This window comes from Lemur catta, chromosome 14 (genome assembly GCF_020740605.2).
Source record: "Lemur catta isolate mLemCat1 chromosome 14, mLemCat1.pri, whole genome shotgun sequence".
Lineage (NCBI taxonomy): Eukaryota > Metazoa > Chordata > Mammalia > Primates > Lemuridae > Lemur > Lemur catta.
Window position 1 is genome coordinate 51,200,387 of NC_059141.1, and position 17,093 is coordinate 51,217,479.

Consider the following 17,093-nt stretch of genomic DNA (forward strand, 5'->3'; position numbering starts at 1 on the left):
ATCGTTCAGAGAAGTCAAGATAAGCGGCATTCCACCCCAAATCTTGCCCAAGGACCTGTTGGGCACCTACTCCCCACCACGAGCACGCACACGAGACTGAAAGGATAACTGATATTACCCCCTCCCTCCTTTATACTACTAAAATCTCCACCCTGGGCGGGGCTTAGCCACCATTTTTTGATCATGCAATGTATGTATCAGGATGATTTCTCACTGCACCTCTGTGCACTCTCCCCAAACACGTAATGATGCTCACTCACCTCATGCATTATTCATTTCACCTCCAGGAAACCTCTGACCCTGTCAGTCAGGGAGGCAGATTTGAGATAATCCTCCCACCTCCCAGTTGATGTCCACCGTAATAAATCTCCTTTCTTGACAATCCTCCTTGTCTCAGTAACTGGCTTTCTGCGTGGCAGACAACAGACGGAAGCCCTCTTGCGGGTTCATGAACAATAGCATGTAGCTGTCAGGCTTCTTGAGTTCCTTGAATCGAGAAGAATTTCTCTGCCTTTTTAATTTCTTTTTTTTTTTTTACTTTAATGACACTTTTTGAAGAGCTGAAGCCAGTTATATTGCAAAAATATCCCTCAATTTTCTCCTTCGTCATCGTCAGACTGAAATTAAATACTCTAGCAGGCAAAGTACCAGGTAAGGCTGTGTCGTTTTCAGAAGGACACACGCTGATTTACACAATCCACGTAACCGAGTTTAGCTTCATTTCTTCATGTATAAAATAAGAATTATAAGACTGGCCTCATATACTGTTGTAAGGAATAAAATGAGGAAAAGTATAAAGTATTTATGCAGTTCTTGAAACATAAGCACTCAAGAAATGTCAGTTCCCCCTACACAATTCTTATAATGAAATCTTTTAACTTCCCAACAGAAAAAAAAAGAGCTAACCCACGCTACACCTACATGATGCCAAACACAGATGAAAATTAATAAACTCATATAACCACTCAAAAAAAAATTAAGATACATGATGATCTTTGCCCCATTATTAATGATCCTAAACTTCACCATGTGGTTAAGTGGGTAGTCACTGGTTTTCTCCATTTTAAAGGCCTCCCCACCCTCACCTGTGAATTAACAAGGGATCTGTGGGTTCCTACCAATGGTTGAGGCATCCATTGATGGTTCTTGCCTCAACCAATGTTTATTACGATGTTTGTAAACTGGTGATTTTCCTATTTCTACCACTTCTTCTACATTTATTAGTTGGCATTCTTCTGTAAGAAGAGCTTTCCCTTCTTTCCCTCCTCCTATTATCATTTATTCGTTTGTTTAATATTTTAAGTATAACTATGAACTCATGGATTCTTTTTTATTTCATATGTTACAAGCTATTTCTACCCTTATGTATTTTGATGCTCAAATTTGGCCAGTGGGAGCCCCTTCAAGCTGGTTCCTGTGTCCTTTTGAAGTGCCCTCATCAGTTTTTAAGAATTCTTCATCAAAGGCCAATCTCTTGGAAAAAATGAAGAAAAGAAAAAAAACAAAAAATAATTTTTCAATGAGATGTAATTTTTCTGCCCTAACCCTGAAATCAGCCATTTGTCTAAGCGGTTTGGCTTCTTTTTATTAGAGAAAGGTATTTAGGAACCAAGATCTGGTATGTTCCTTGCTACTAAGAGTGTCACTGCTTTTAGAACCATTGAGTGGACAGAGCTGAGGAGATTGATTTTTTAAAAGATCGTTAATTGATACTGATTCCTTGTAATTCCAGTTCTATACCACAAGGTTCTTCCTCTTATGTCTCCTTCTCCCACCGTGAGAACTCTGGTTCCAGCAACATCAATGTATTCACTCAATCACTCAACCCTACAATATGTACAAAATAGTTTTAGAATTGCTCCATTTGTCAGCCAGTATTACTACTCACAATAAATTTTCCTTGCAGTCTTTTTAACCTTATGTTATAGAAGTTACCTTTTTTCTTCTTCTGAATATACTATTGGTATTCAGATGGATTTTAGTTTATTTGCTAATTTGTATTCAATTTTAGGGTTCTTTTTTCCCCATCCTTCTTAATTTTATTTTATGTCTTTTAATATATAAGACATTGGCAAGGCTCAAATGGAAAAGCTATGTAAAAAGGTGTACTTGGAGAAGTCTTAGTCCCCTTCCTGTCCCTCCCACCTGTTATAGGTAGGGGGGAAAGTTAAAATGTGCGCAGGCAGTAAATTAATGAGATCCCCAAGACAGAACGAAATCTCAGCCTTCTGTATGGCCAAGCAGATACAATCCAGGGCACACATGTCTCGAGATAAATGATAACTTGTCCTCATGGAAGGGGACTTGACATACAAATGCTATACATTCTTTCATAGTTCACCCTAAATTCACCTGGTAATGTGAGTGGCCATCTGTGCTAATTACCTTCATTCTAAGGAAAGATTGAACTTCTATTTCTATACCAAGCAGGTCATAGAGACAGATTGGAGCAAGGCTCCAGGTTAAACTCCCATGATGACAAGAAGATAAGAGCGATATCTTCCTTGATGTTTACATTTCAAAGAGATGTGCGTGGGTGCTTCGGCAGCACATGGCAGCACATATACTAAAATTGGAACAATACAGAGAAGATTAGCATGGCCCCTGCGCAAGGATGACACACAAATTTGTGAAGCGTTCCATAAAAAAAAAAAAAAAAAAAAATCAAAGAGATGGTTCTCAGGCCCTTAAAAAAATTCCTGGGTGTTAAGCTGTCTAGAGGCTTAGTGAACTTTTTAAAAGGTTTTACATGCACATCTAAGGGATCAGGAAAGAAACATAAACACAGTTTTCTCAAGGAAATGCTCTAAGAATAGACAAGGGGGAAGGTCTTTTTCCCTTTGGCAACAGGAAAAATTCAATCTTATTTTTATTTACCCTTATATAACAAATATCCTTAATTTCTGGTTCATCCTTCCTGTGTGTAATTTTGCAGATAAAAGCAAACACATATAAATATTCTTATTTTTCCCTTTCCCTAAGTGTTAATTCTCATAATAGATGCCCACCATAGAGGAGATTCCCCAGACAAAAATGGACAGAGGCTCTTTCACTAAACACCAGACATAGTATTTCAGGTACCCATCCCTGGGAGAGTATTATATCAGGTTAAGAACCATATATATATATTTTTAAACCACTACAGTAATGATATTGAAGAACCACATTTTAAAGAACTTTCCACTCTTTAACCTTCTAGATTCCTCTGCAATCTCAATGAACTGGAATTACTCACCTTGTGAACTAAAATGAAATCTTAAGATTCTCCCTCCGACCAGCTGAATGGACCCCCTCTTGGCCAAGGGGATACCCTAAAACTAAATTGCCTGCCATGAGGAGGGAGGTCAGACATGCCTCATCATGCCCCTCCCTTCTTGGAGACATCCTTTTTAACCCATTAACAGTCCTAAGGGTACCCCAGACAAAGCTGCAGGTCCTCAATTTACACAACAAATTTATGTCTGGTGGCTTGTTTCTGATTGACAGAGCTCCTTAGCTTCAAACATTACAAGCTTTTAGACAAAGCTTCGTGTGTTTAACCAATTAAGAATCAAAGAATCTTTAACCCCCCCTATAACCTGTAAGCCCCCCTCTTCAAGATGGCCCACCTTTTTGGGCCAAACCAATGTATGTCTCCCACGTATTGATTTATGACTTTACCTGTAACCCCTGTCTCCCTGAAATGTATAAAACCAAACTGTGACCAACTACAGCGAGTCCACTTGCTCAAGACTTCTTGGGCATGGCTCTGGGTCATGGTCCTCAAATTTGGCTCAGAATAAATCTCTTTTTTTTTTTTTTTTGGAGACAGAGTCTCGCCCTGTTGCCCTGGCTAGAGTGCTGTGGAGTCAGCCTAGCTCACAGCAACCTTAAACTACTGGGCTTAAGCGATCCTACTGCCTCAGTCTCCCGAGTAGCTGGGACTACAGGGATGCGCCACCATGCCCAGCTAATTTTTTTCTATATATATTTTTAGCTGTCCAGATAATTTCTTTCTATTTTTTAGTAGAGATGGGGTCTCGCTCTTGCTCAGGCTGGTCTCAAACTCCTGACCTCGAGCGAGCGATCCTCCCGCCTCGGCCTCCCAGAATGCTAGGATTATAGGTGTGAGCCACCGCGCCCGGCCAGAATAAATCTCTTTAAAATTATTTTACAGAGTTTGGCTTCTTTTCCATTAACAACCTCGATGTAATTAATGTCAGAAAACCTGAGTTGAATTAATTTACCTTCCCTTTCTGGCTACCAGGAAATGAAATTACCCATTGTTAGGATGGAACAGACTAGTAGGTGCTCACAGCGCGGGTGGAGAAAGATTACTCTCACAGAGATTAAGATGTAAAAGTAAAAAAGTTTATTTTATCCTTTAGGACAGAGAGAATGAGAGAGAAAGAAGCAGGCGGGGGGCCGGGGGAGAGCAGAGAGATGGCATGACATCCCAAAGAAAGAGAAGGGAGATGCCAGTAGCAAGGCCAGGTGGTTTGCTGTTTTCATGGGAACAAAGAGAAAAATAATAATTGTTGTGGAGTAATTAGCAGGCAGTCACAGGACGTCTAGTTGTCCATCTTTCTTGTTTCCTCTGTTCCTGGAGATTTGGTTATCTCTGAGATGTAGTCAGGCCTATCACAGGGAATGTGATTTGGGGCAGAAAACAAAGGCCTGGAGTTTACTCCCTGCTGTCTGGTCTGGGGGCTTTTCGGGAACATCTTGAGGCTATGGAAACAGATTCTAAAGGCTGTAAGCTGGGGAATGTGAAGAGAAAGGTTTATATTTCCTTTCTATAGGCTCTTTTCCGAAGTTTGTGAAAACAGAGTCCCAGCAGGGAGCCTGTGCTAGCTTGGCCCAGAACAGCAAAGAGTAGGGAGAGCTTCAGATGAAACTGGGAGAGGCAAGGCCGCCCTAACACCAGTCAAGACAAGACAAGATCTGAGAAAGACAAAGCTCCCTTAGAGGGAAGACCAGATTTGCATGAATCTTGCAGGTACTTTACTTTTCAAGGAAAAAGTAACAAGATAGCAAGCCTCTGAGAGTTGGCAAATAATTCGCATTTTAATCCCTTGTTGTTATTGTGGCCGTTTACTCTTAAGAGCAAAACGCAGCAGCCTTCTGAAATGGAATGGAATGGACTAGCGCCCTGGGCTTTGAGTGACAGCTCTGTTCCAACAGTTCTGAACACCCGGCTAGCTGTATCACTTTGGGTAAACTGTATCCTCTCTTTGAATCTTGGTGTCTACTTCCCTCTTGTTTTATTTATCTCCTTTTATCCCCATTTTCCTACTGTCCCCACTCCTGGGCAACAATTCTAACGTGTCTGGTGTGCATGTATTCTTGCAAAATACACATTGTTGTATTTTTAATTTAAATGAATAGTGTTGTGACTTAAAGACCCATTCATGTGGCAATACGTCAACCACTACTAATTGGCATCTTGGGAGGGGCTCTGAGGACACGGAGTTTGGTAACTGACTTAATCTAATTTTCATTGATGTTTTGACAATTTGCCAACAAGGGCTGGGTTGCCCACATTCCATTTTCCCCATTCTCTGGAATGGGGAAAAAATCTGTCTCTAAGACAGTGTGAGAATTGATAACCTGAACTGAAATCTACATGGTTTATGAACAAGACAGGTAACAATAGAAAAAGAAAACCCAGGCTGGCCAACCAGCATAGCTCATCTTGGCTGCCTCCACAAATCTATCTTAATTTTGCTTGACTTAGCTAGAATTGCATTAAACTACACAGGATATGAGATGAAATCTTGTGTGTGGTCCACTTGTGATCAGAACAATGGAAGGGACTGCAGTTTTACACCGGGAGAGACTGAGGGTGTATGAAGGAAGGTAACCATCAGTCACATAGCCAATTTGGCAGCAGATCTAGGACCCTAAAGTTCACTCTTCCACCAAGCTGCCTGTCAGCAGTGTTGGATGAAACATCTGAAATAATGTCCTCAACAGCATGCCTCACCTCCCAAATATTTTACAAATTTTTATCCAAGAATGATGTATTAAGAGTGAGAATAGTCTCTGTCATTGTTAGTTGCCTTTAACCCCCCCTCTCGCCCCCACATCCTGTTCTTGTTACTGGCACCTGCCTTTGATACTGTATCCATAGCAATGTACAAATACTGCAAACACTGCAGGCCCAAGGGTTTTCTTGCCATTGGTTAATGGAGCAGCAATAATATGTTGCACATGTACACAGAATGGTGGTATTCATAGCATTTATGAATCTTTAACATCTGTACATTCAGAGTTTGTGGACTTATGTTCTGTGTATTACAGAGTATTTCCTAGGAAACGGAAAATAAATACATTAGGAAATTTCAATTTTCAACGTGTCACTAATGTCCTGGTATCCTGTTATGCCTGTCACAAAACACACATTGATCAGAGGGCAGATTTCTTATGAAATCTCATCATATTCTTTGAATCTGCACAAATCCTACAGAACAGCTTCCATATTAATAAAAATAAGAGCAAACATTAAACGTTCACTGTGTGCCAGGCATGACGCTAACAGCCTTGCTTGCACTCTTTCATTTAATTCTCACTTTAAACCCCAGAAGTAGGTACTGCTAACCTATTTTTCCCAGTTAGAAAACTGGGGCCAAATGAATTAAGTAACTTGTTTATAATCAGAACTAGTGAATAGTAGAACCAGGAATTAAACCTATATTTCAAAGCCTATTTGTGTACCGTGTGTTCACAGCCTATCAATTTTTTTTTTTTTAAGACAGAATCTCACTCTATTGCCCAGGCTAGAGTGCCGTGGCATCAGCCTAGCTCACAGCAACCTCCAACTCCTGGGCTCAAGCAATCCTCCTGTCTCAGCCTCCCGAGTAGCTGGGACTACAGGCATGTGCCACCATGCCCGGCTAATTTTTTCTATATATATTTTAGCTGTCCATATAATTTCTTTCTATTTTTAGTAGAGACAGGGTCTCGCTCTTGCTCAGGCTGGTCTTGAACTCCTGAGCTCAAACAATCCTCCCGCCTCGGCCTCCCAGAGTGCTAGGATTACAGGCATGAGCCACTGCGCCCGGCCCCACAGCCTATCAATTTTAAATTACAGAGCTAACCGTAGCATAAAATCACTCCCCAGTATCAATATATTCACAGTGAAATAGGTTTTCCCGTGGCTATGGCTTGACTATATCCCCCAAAAGTTCATGTGTTGGAAACTTCATTCTTAATGCAGAGGTGTTGAGACGTTGGACCTTTGAAAAATGATAGGGCATGAGGGCTCTGCCTTCATGAAGGAATTCATTCATTCACGGACTAATACATTAATGGATTATCGAGCAAGCGGGTTAGTTTTCACAAGAGTGGGTCTGTTACAAAAGCCAATTTGGCCATCTCTCCTGAGCCCCCTCCCCACAGATGCCCTGAAACACCTTGGGTGTCTGTGAGTCCCCACCAGCAAGAAGGCCCTCACCAGACGCAGGCCCTTGACCTTGGACTTCCCAGCTTTTAGAACTGTAAGAAATAAATTTCTTTTCTTTATAAATTACCCAGTCTCAGGTACTCAGTTATATCAGCAGAAAATTGACTAATACACCTGTGAAATACATATATGAAATGGACTTTACCATCTAATTTCTTACATAAAAATTATATTTGTACTTCATGATACTCCTGATTTGTCACCATAAGGAGTAAATTCAAGAGAAGGAGGAGGAGGGGCTTGCTCAGCAGTATAGGGTTGGGAGGGAGGATTGATGTGGCCACCAAGCATCAATCCAAGTTCATGCCACAAGTTCATGTGGCCCTGAGGGCTTCTCAGAGTGCTGTAACTGCCCACCAGGTACCACCTCCAGTGTAAAGATACATCCAGACTGGGTGGAGCAGATCAGTAAATGGACATTGGCCTTCAGGGGCTGTGAACCAGAGACCAAGCATCTCAAAGCCAGGTGAAGATAGAAATTTGGAGGCTTCTGGGACTCGAGGGGGCTGGGTAACCAAAGGGGTGTGCCCAGGAATGGGACAGAGCTGAATCATCCCTCTGACATTAAGGGCTGGCTTGTTTTGCAGAATGTGTCAAGGTGAACTTGGCACATTTAGAAATTTAGAAACTCTAAAATAGAAGTTCTTATCCTGGGGCCCACAGATGGATCAGCAAACTTTTCATATTGTCTGGGATCCAAACAGGCCGGGCAAACAAACAGCCTGGGGCTACTAGGAATTGTTGGGGGGGCGGGTGTTTGCTGTCTTCACCTACGATATGAAGGGTTATTCCTTTTTTCTATGTAATCTACCTAGCTAGCAAAGATTCTGTTTTACCAGAATAATTATCTGAACTTTATGTTGATTTTATTATGCCCTTGATTATTTAAAAAACAAGATTTCTTACTTAGGAGAAAGCTAACATTCTTTACACTCATATTATTAAGTACGAAATGTCCGATTTCCTTAAGTACTAAGTTTGACAGTTGCTATCTCTGACATTTCACTTTGACACTTCCTGTTTTATTTTTATTGTGAAGGTACATCCTCGTTGTTTCAAACACACAGTCTGCCTTGTGATTATCTTTCAAACTTTTTTAGAACAATTTTTGTGAAACCATGACTAAGTGAAAGATTCACGTTATTTTCAAATATGAGTTTTGTCGTGGAACCAATGCAGCACAGACAGCTTCAAATATCAATGCAGTGTTTGGGAAGGATGTGGCTAATGAATACATAGTATGTCAATGGTTTGAGAAGTTCCATTCTGGTTACTTTTATCTTGAAAATAAGCCACATGGGCTACCTGAGACCAAGGTGGATAATGATGAGCTGAAAGCTGTAGTTGAAGTGAATCCATCTCAACCTATGAGTGAATTAGCAGCAAAGTTTGACGTTACTATTACAATATTGGACTATTTGAAGCAAATGGGCAAGGTAAAGAAGCTGGATAGATGGGTTCTGCATGAATTAAATGAGCGTCAGAAGAGAAATCATCTCAAAGCTTGCCTTTCTTTGCTGTCACGACATAAAAGCAAACCATTTCTACACTGCATTGTCATGTGTGATAAAAAATGGATTCTTTGTGACAATCATAAGTGTTTGGCACAATGGTTGGATAAACATGAAGTGCTGAAATACAGTCCAAAATGGAATATTCATCAAAAAAAGCTAATGGTGTCTATTTGGTGGTCCAGTGCTGGTATCATCCATTATAGCTTCATGAAACCTGGTCAGTCAATTACAGTGGATGTCAGCTGCAACCAACTGGATGAAATGATGAGGATGCTTGCAGTTAAGCAGCTGAGATTGCTCAATAGAGGCAGGCCAATCCTCTTGCAAGACCACAAGTCGCCGAAAACAACACAGCTCAAATTACAGAGGCTGGACTTGGAAACTCTCTGTCCTCGGTCATCCACCGTATTCACCAGACCTTGCACCAACTGACTACCACTTCTTTCAGACTTTGGACCACTTCTTGCAAGGAAAAATATTCAATTCTCAACAAGTTGTGGCAAACGCCTTTCATGATTTTTTCACCACTTGCTCTCCAGGTTTCTTCGCAGCTGGCATGAGCAAGCTACCGTTAAGATGGTAAAACTGTGTTGATAGTTTAGGTGCATACTTTCATTAATTGTACTGCTTATTGTTTGAAATATAATAAACTAAGCTTTTGATTCGAAATTGGACATTTCATATTTAATGGCCTAATACCGTCTATGTTTATTTTTAAATGTGTTATTGTCCCTTTCAAATGGGTAGATAAGTATTATTTCTCAGGCACCCATGATTCTGCCTTAAGTGTTCAAATCTCCTGAAATTTTGGAGTTTTGCTTTCCCCATATCTGTCCTAAATGTGAAATAAAATAAAATAAAAGTAATGATAGTTGAGCTTCCCCAGAAAACCCACCAAAAATCACAAAAGGTTTGTCACTTCACCTTATAAAAAGAGAGGCACCAGAAATAACTATGCTGTTACTATTGATGAATTACATAGGAATATATGAGATTATTTTTGATCCAAAGAGAAGGAAACTATAGGACAAATTTTCTTCTAATGGAAAAGTAAGCATAGTCTATACCACCCCCTTTTGCATTATCTGATTTTGATTCCATGGAAGCTATTTTGCAACTCTGTAAAATGTAGATACCTGATAAAAATGCAAAATATAATTTTCCGTTAGAGATTGGGAAGAAAAAAGCTTTCTTTAAAGAAAAAGGAAAATAACTTTTGGCTCTAGACATGTACATTCTGTCCTGACCAGTAGAAGTTCGAAGTTCTATTGACTTTCCTTTCCCAACCTGGGAGAAGCTGTTTTGGGCTCCATTTGTGCATTTGTTTAGACGTTGCTTCATATAAGTTTGCAATTTTTTGACTTCTCCTTTGAGTCAGTTATAACCCACTTGGTTCCCTTATTAATTCGGTGAAATAAAATTCATTTTTTTTTTTTTTTGAGACAGAGTCTCACTCTGTTGCCCGGGCTAGAGTGCCGTGGCATCAGCCTAGCTCACAGCAACCTCAAACTCCTGGGCTCAAGCAATCCTTCTGCCTCAGCCTCCCGAGTAGCTGGGACTACAGGCATGCACCACCATGCCCGGCTAATTTTTTATATATATATATATATATATATATATATATTTAGTTGTCCAGCTAATTTCTTTCTATTTTTTTGGTAGAGACGGGGTCTTGCTCTTGCTCAGGCTGGTCTCGAACTCCTGAGCTCAAATGATCCACCCGCCTCAGCCTCTAAATTCTTAGCACAGTTCTCAGTTCTTTCTCTCTCTCTCTCTTTCTCTCTCTTTTTGGAGACCAAGTATTGCTCTGTTCTGTTGCCCAGGCTTCAGTACAGTGGCATCATCATAGTTCACTGCAGCCTGGAAACATCCTCCCACCTTAGCCTCCCAAATAGCTAGGACAACAGGCACATACTACTATGCCCAGCTAAATCCATGTATTTGTTTGTTTGTTTGTTTACTGTAGACACAGAGTCCCACTATGTTGTTCAGGCTGGTCTCAAACTCCTGGGCTCAAGCTATCCTCCCTACTCAGCCTCCCAAAGTGCTGGGATTACAGGCGTGAGCTAGTGCACCCGGCTCACAGTTCATTTTATATGCATGAGAGTCATGATTTTACCTTTCACATCTTTCTGCTATGACATAGGTGATATTAGCATCTTCTCTTTACTGCTGAGGGAATTGAGGCTCAGGGAGAGGAGGTGACCCGTCTAAGGCTACGGCAGCTAGTAAAGAGAAGGTCAGGATTTGAAGTCAGTTCCTCTTCCTCCCTTACTAAGAAATACTAACTCCAAAATGCTTTGAATAGTCAGCCAAGTAGTGTCTTCAGACAGTTTATATTTTACCCAAACTCCCACCTCAAGGAGCCAAAATGAGATCATCTCCCTAGAGAGCACTGCAGAGAATGTTCTCTCTGGAGGAGCTGGTTCTCAAGGATGCTCCCAATTACAGAAAAGCTTATAAGGAAGATCAGAAAGCACATTCAGTGCCAACTGACTCCCTACTCCCCAAGCCCACAGAGGATCCAGGAGTCACAGGTTAATGCATCCTTGGGAAATACCCACAGATTTTACAACGGACTGAAATGACACTTGGCCATGCGAACCTGCTGCAAAAACATCTCCAGGCTGAGTGGGTGGATACGAGGCACTGTGGTCAGCCAGGGCTGAGTACACTTGCTGGACCCCTTTAGGCCAGTTTCCTCCCCCTCTAAATGTGGATTTGTCACTTCAAAACACACTGGTTGGGAAACTGCTATTGCCAAGCTCTGGGATAACCACAGAACACATTCCATATGGTAGCAGCCAAGATTAACTAAGAAACAGACTATATACTGTACTCCACACAGTGCTGGACGCGAAGTCGGATTCAACGAATGTTGGCTGGGACTGTAATTGCTGGTATTATAATTGTTAATATTAAGCCCCCACCCTCGCTCTACACTTCGTTTCTCCCTGCACCAAGCAGACCTTCCCTTCTTCCCACATCTTCTCCCACCTGGGAGAAGTCGGGACTACATGCAAGAAAGGGGGTAGATTCAAAAAACAATAAACAAATTCTTAAATCTGAAGTTGTCAAGTACCCCTCCCCACCTTTCCCGCCCCCAATAGAGATATCCACGCCCACACTCCACTGTGTCACTTTCTCTGGTTATAATTTGTATGCCCGGGGCTAGCAGCCCCACCATTCATACAGAGAGGTGGCTGGCTTTGTCCATCCATTGCTGAGGGCTCTCCCGGCATGGGTCCTGCTGCTGGCTCTGGAAATCCTTGCTGTGCCAAAAGGAAAACACAAGGAACTTTTGTGCAGCTCAGGCCCTCCCAGCCACACAGGCTCTTCCAGTTGGGCTGGCCTCTCACCCCACCTCCATCCCCAGAGAGACAGCTGGCCCCTATTTCCTGTGTCCCTTGGCCCTTTGCCTGTGGGCATGGGGTAGGAGAGCAAGCCCTGGCCAGACTCCCCACCACACTGGGCGCTTGGCCCAGCCAGGGTAAGAGGACCCGTGCACACCCTGCACCATTGCTGGGGGAGGCAGCACAAAGCCCAGGGGCACAACACGGGCACCTTGGATGCAAATCCCCAAATTCTTAACTAGTCTCTGTGTTCCTTGGGCTACCTCAACTCTCTGAGCCTCACCTTCCGTTCAGTGTAGATTGCAATGCTACCTGCCAGGGTCACGGGAGTATTAAGGGAAAGAGGAATTGCTGCACATTGGGGCACTTCACTCAGGCATTCTCCCCTAAGTGCGTAGGGCTTGCCACTCGGGCCTCCAGATATCCCATTCACCCCCTTCTCACCTCCACCCTCCTCCAGATTCCCTCACTGTCTGGTGACTTCCCTGGGACCTGAGATTCGAGGCGTGACAATGCTGAAGACCCATGGGACTCGCCACCCTCTGACCTTGGATTAAATATATTTCATATATCTTATTTGAAAAATGGGGATAAAGATACCTACTTTATAGGTTACTGGTGCAAGGATTAAATGAGATAATGCATATACAGCGTTAGCACAATAACAGGGTCAGAGAAGAAGTTTAGCAAATAAGAGAATAATAATAAAGAATGACACTTGCTATTTATTAGTCCCAGGGGGCCGCCCACTTGCTCTGAGGCCTGGCGTATGGTTGGCATATTTTCGTAATTCCTACCACCGATGCCAGCCTCTCCTAGTTTTAATTTCATCAGTCACTTTAAGAGAATGTTGGAAGGATGTTAGTAAACTGGGTCCTTGTTATCATCTTGCCCAGAGCTTACCTTTACATGTTTGGGCTGGTTTCTGTTGGTATGAAGAAATACATTCATTTTCAAACACCTATTTTAAATTCAGCCAGTTTATGGAGTAATTCAAGTAGTTCTTCTAGTCCTACTGGATTTTCTAAGAAAGCAATAGAATCTTCTATGATCTCCTTTACAATATGTGTTCTTTTGATGTGTGGTTTATTTCACTGATAGATCACAGATAATTAATTAGCTTTGATCGTGGTATCTTCACCTCGTTCCTGGTTTAAGAAAGAAGACATCTCTCCTTTCTCCTGCATGTACATACGAACTGTTGCTTTAGGATAAAAGTAGTTATCTTGTTAAGAAAATGTCCCTTTATTTCCTTTATTACTCCTCTTAGAGTTTGTTATTGTTTTTCAGTCAGGGATGGCTGTTTAATTTCATCCAATAATAGTTTCCCTATTTATTAAAACAATAAGGCTATTTTGATTTTTGTTTCTTTGACCTTGTAACAGACATGATGGTTAGAGATTTTTCCAGAACCCCCCCCCTTGGAAATGAATAGCTAGCCAACAATTTATTTTACATTCAAAGTAGTGGCAAAAGGATGGACCATGCTATAAAGAGAATGTATTTAGATGTCCATTTGGGAAAAAATTTTAAGTTTGACTCTTTCCTCACAACTACATAAAAATTCTAGATGGATTAGAGATTAGATTTTTAAAAAACTTAAAACTATTTGAAGAAAATGTTGGAAAATATTTTTACAATCTTGACATGATGAATCATAAGTAAGTTGTAAATCCTGCAAGCCGTAAAAGAAAATATTGAGAGATTTGGCTACCTAATATTTAACACTTCTGAATAGGCTGGGCACGGTGGCTCATGCCTGTAATCCTAGCACTCTAGGAGGCCGGGCGGGTGGATCGTTTGAGCTCAGGAGTTCGAGACCAGCCTGAGCAAGAGTGAGACCCTGTCCCTACTAAAAATAGAAAAAATTATCCGGGTGTGGTGGCACACGCCTGTAGTCCCAGCTACTCAGGAGGCTGAGTCAGGAGGATCACTTGAGCCCAGGAGTTTGAGGTTGCTGTGAGCTAGGCTGACACCATGGAACCCTAGCCCAGGCAACAGAGTAAGACTCTGTCTCAAAAAAAGAGAGAAACTTCTGAATAATGAAGGATACCACAAAGAAAGTTAAAGACAACAGAAGACTGGGAGAAAACATTGCTAACATATATAACAGCATTAGGTTAATAATCAGAACATGTAAAGGAAAGGGGAAAAATAGGAAAAAGTTATTGAGTAGGCAAATAAAGCTGTCTCACTCGTAATAAATAACAAAGAAATAAAAACAGCAACAAGGTAACATTTCCATCATCAAATTACCAAAATTTTAAAAGATAAATATCCAGTGTTGGAGAATGTACATGGCAGCTAGTCCACACCTTCAGCTCTCTCCACTCCAGAAGTATTAATAGTTTGTGTAAATGGTGCCCCCTACAGCACAATTCCAACCTTGATTCTGATGTAGTTGGGCGCACCTTAAAACAGCCCTCTCAGTGCCCTGCCCCTCCTCTGGGCTTAGTAAAGGTTGGGGGACAGCTTTTGAGCTATATGGCAAAATGTAAAAGACCCTCTGATTCAATGATTCCTCTTCCAGGAATCTAGCCTTTCAGAAATACACCAATGTGCAATATGTACATAAAGATACATGCAAAAGGATGTTCCCTATAGCATGCTTTATGGAGGAAAAAGGAAACAACCTACATGTCCACCAGTAGGGAATTGTGTGGGTAAATAACGGTGCATCACTCGTGAGATATTTTGCGACGCTTACAAGGAATAAAGTAGATTTATTTGTACTCACAGAGAATGATCTTCAAGATTTGATGTTATACCTGAGATAAACAAGAAGGAAAGCAAATCCCAAAAATATCTATTTTTATTTTTTTGAGACAGAGTCTCACTCTGTCACCTGGGCTAGAGTGCGGTGGCATCAGCCTAGCTCACAGCAACCTCAAACTCCTGGGCTCAAGTGATCCTCCTGCCTCAGCCTCTTGAGTAGCTGGGACTACAGGGATGTGCCACCATGCCTGGCTAATATTTCTATTTTTAGCAGAGACGGGGTCTCACTCTTGCTCAGGCTGGTCTTGAACTCCTGAGCTCAAGCGATCCTCCTGCCGTGGCTTCCCAGAGTGCTAGGATTACAGGCGTGAGCACAGTGCTTGGCCCCAATATCTATTATTTGATCTCACGTATATATGTTTGTGTCTGAGAATATATTAGACAGATAGGGAGCCAATAGACAAGGAACAAGCGAGGGGACTGGATGGAGTTGTTGGGCAGAGGGAATTAGTGACAGAAAGGAGTTCCTTGTTTTACTCTCTGCGCTTAATTACTTTGTGCTCTACCACAACAAGAAAGTATTGTATACATATTTTTCTTTTCATCTTAAATTCACAATGTTAGGTAGCCCATTGGCTCTGAGCTACAAGAATCCTTGTGAGTTTGGCGGTTCTTTGACAACTTCCCACCTGGCTAAACTACCTACGCATGTCCTACCACCAAGTGTGAGAAATTTTTGGCATTCCGGAAATAAATCCTTCTTCTGAGCCAGTTCATCTGGGCATCATAATCCCTAGAAGGGCTTTTAAAAGATTTAGATCCAAGTCTCTGTCTCAGATCCACTGACTCAATCAGAATTTCTGTGCCTGTGGTTATTATCTTGATTTGGAGGAGGAAGTGAGAAGAGAGCATTACTGGCTAGTGTGACACTTACACACTGTATTGGACAAGTGCACAGCCACAGCAGGAGACAAAGAAGGCAGAGAGGCAGCCTTAATCTGCAAGGGCTCCAGGTAACCCTAATGGGGACTTTTGATGGAAAAAGACATTCTCCCAGGCTTGGTGACAGCCAGGAAAGGCACTCAGGGCTCTGCAGCACATAAATTCGGGCTGCAGGTTTTGTGTGGTATTTTCACCAAAACAACTTTTTTTGTACTTTTTGGATGGTCGTATCCTGTGGGGGAAGTTTCCACTACTGTGTTCTAAACTGGGGGGAAGTGGGAGATGATGTGAAATTTACTGGAGAACTCACCTAGCTCTTAGAATGGAGAAACCCACCCAGCTTGCTTAGAGTGGAGAAAGATACCCAGGCTTTCAGGGACCTGTTGTATATTATCATCTAAGGACTAGGCTGCAGAGGCAGCAGAACTGGGTTCAAATCCTGATGCCATATGACAGCAGCTGTGTGACTACCAGCAAGGTTCTTAACCTCTCTGAAACTCAGTATCTTGATCTGCAGGATGGATATAACAATGTGCCCCTCATGGGGCACGGAGCTCAGAGAGGTGATGTTTGTAGAAGTGAATCAGTGAAAGCTTATGAACATTATGATGGTTACTAGACTGTGAACTCCTTCAGGGCAGACACACCATGTGAATATGTGAATTCTTTCCATTTCCTCCTCCCACGCTAAACAGGGCTTAGGCATTTGCTGAACACTCCGATTTTGATTCTGCCAGGGCGCTGTGCCTTTCCTTGACTTTAAACTATTTTACAAGTCTGGAAATTGTAGATAACTGATAATATACAAAATAATTCTTGTCTTCAGATACGCATATTTTTCCCGTCGTAGGTTCAGTTGACTCCGGCCCCTCACCGTGTGGAAGGAGCCAGTTTTGCCTCCATTTGGACGTTCACATCAGTATTTCAGATCTGCGTCTGTTCTTTGGTCTGGTTGTAACATCTTACAACCGTTATTAATTACTAATTAATAACGAGTTCAATACAATCTTTAGCACACACTCATTTAATATCTGTGTGCGAGTCAGGATTTTGCGTTTTTTGAACCGTGTCTTTTTTAACATCGCCGTTACTCCTTTGCCAGAACAATGAGTTTTTGTAGCAGGC

At 41.8% G+C, this 17,093-nt stretch overlaps 1 pseudogene; it reads left to right on the forward strand.

Moving 5' to 3' along the window:
- Positions 1–2,536: 2,536 nt before the first annotated feature.
- LOC123650546 lies at positions 2,537–2,649 on the forward strand (annotated as a pseudogene).
- Positions 2,650–17,093: the final 14,444 nt, after the last annotated feature.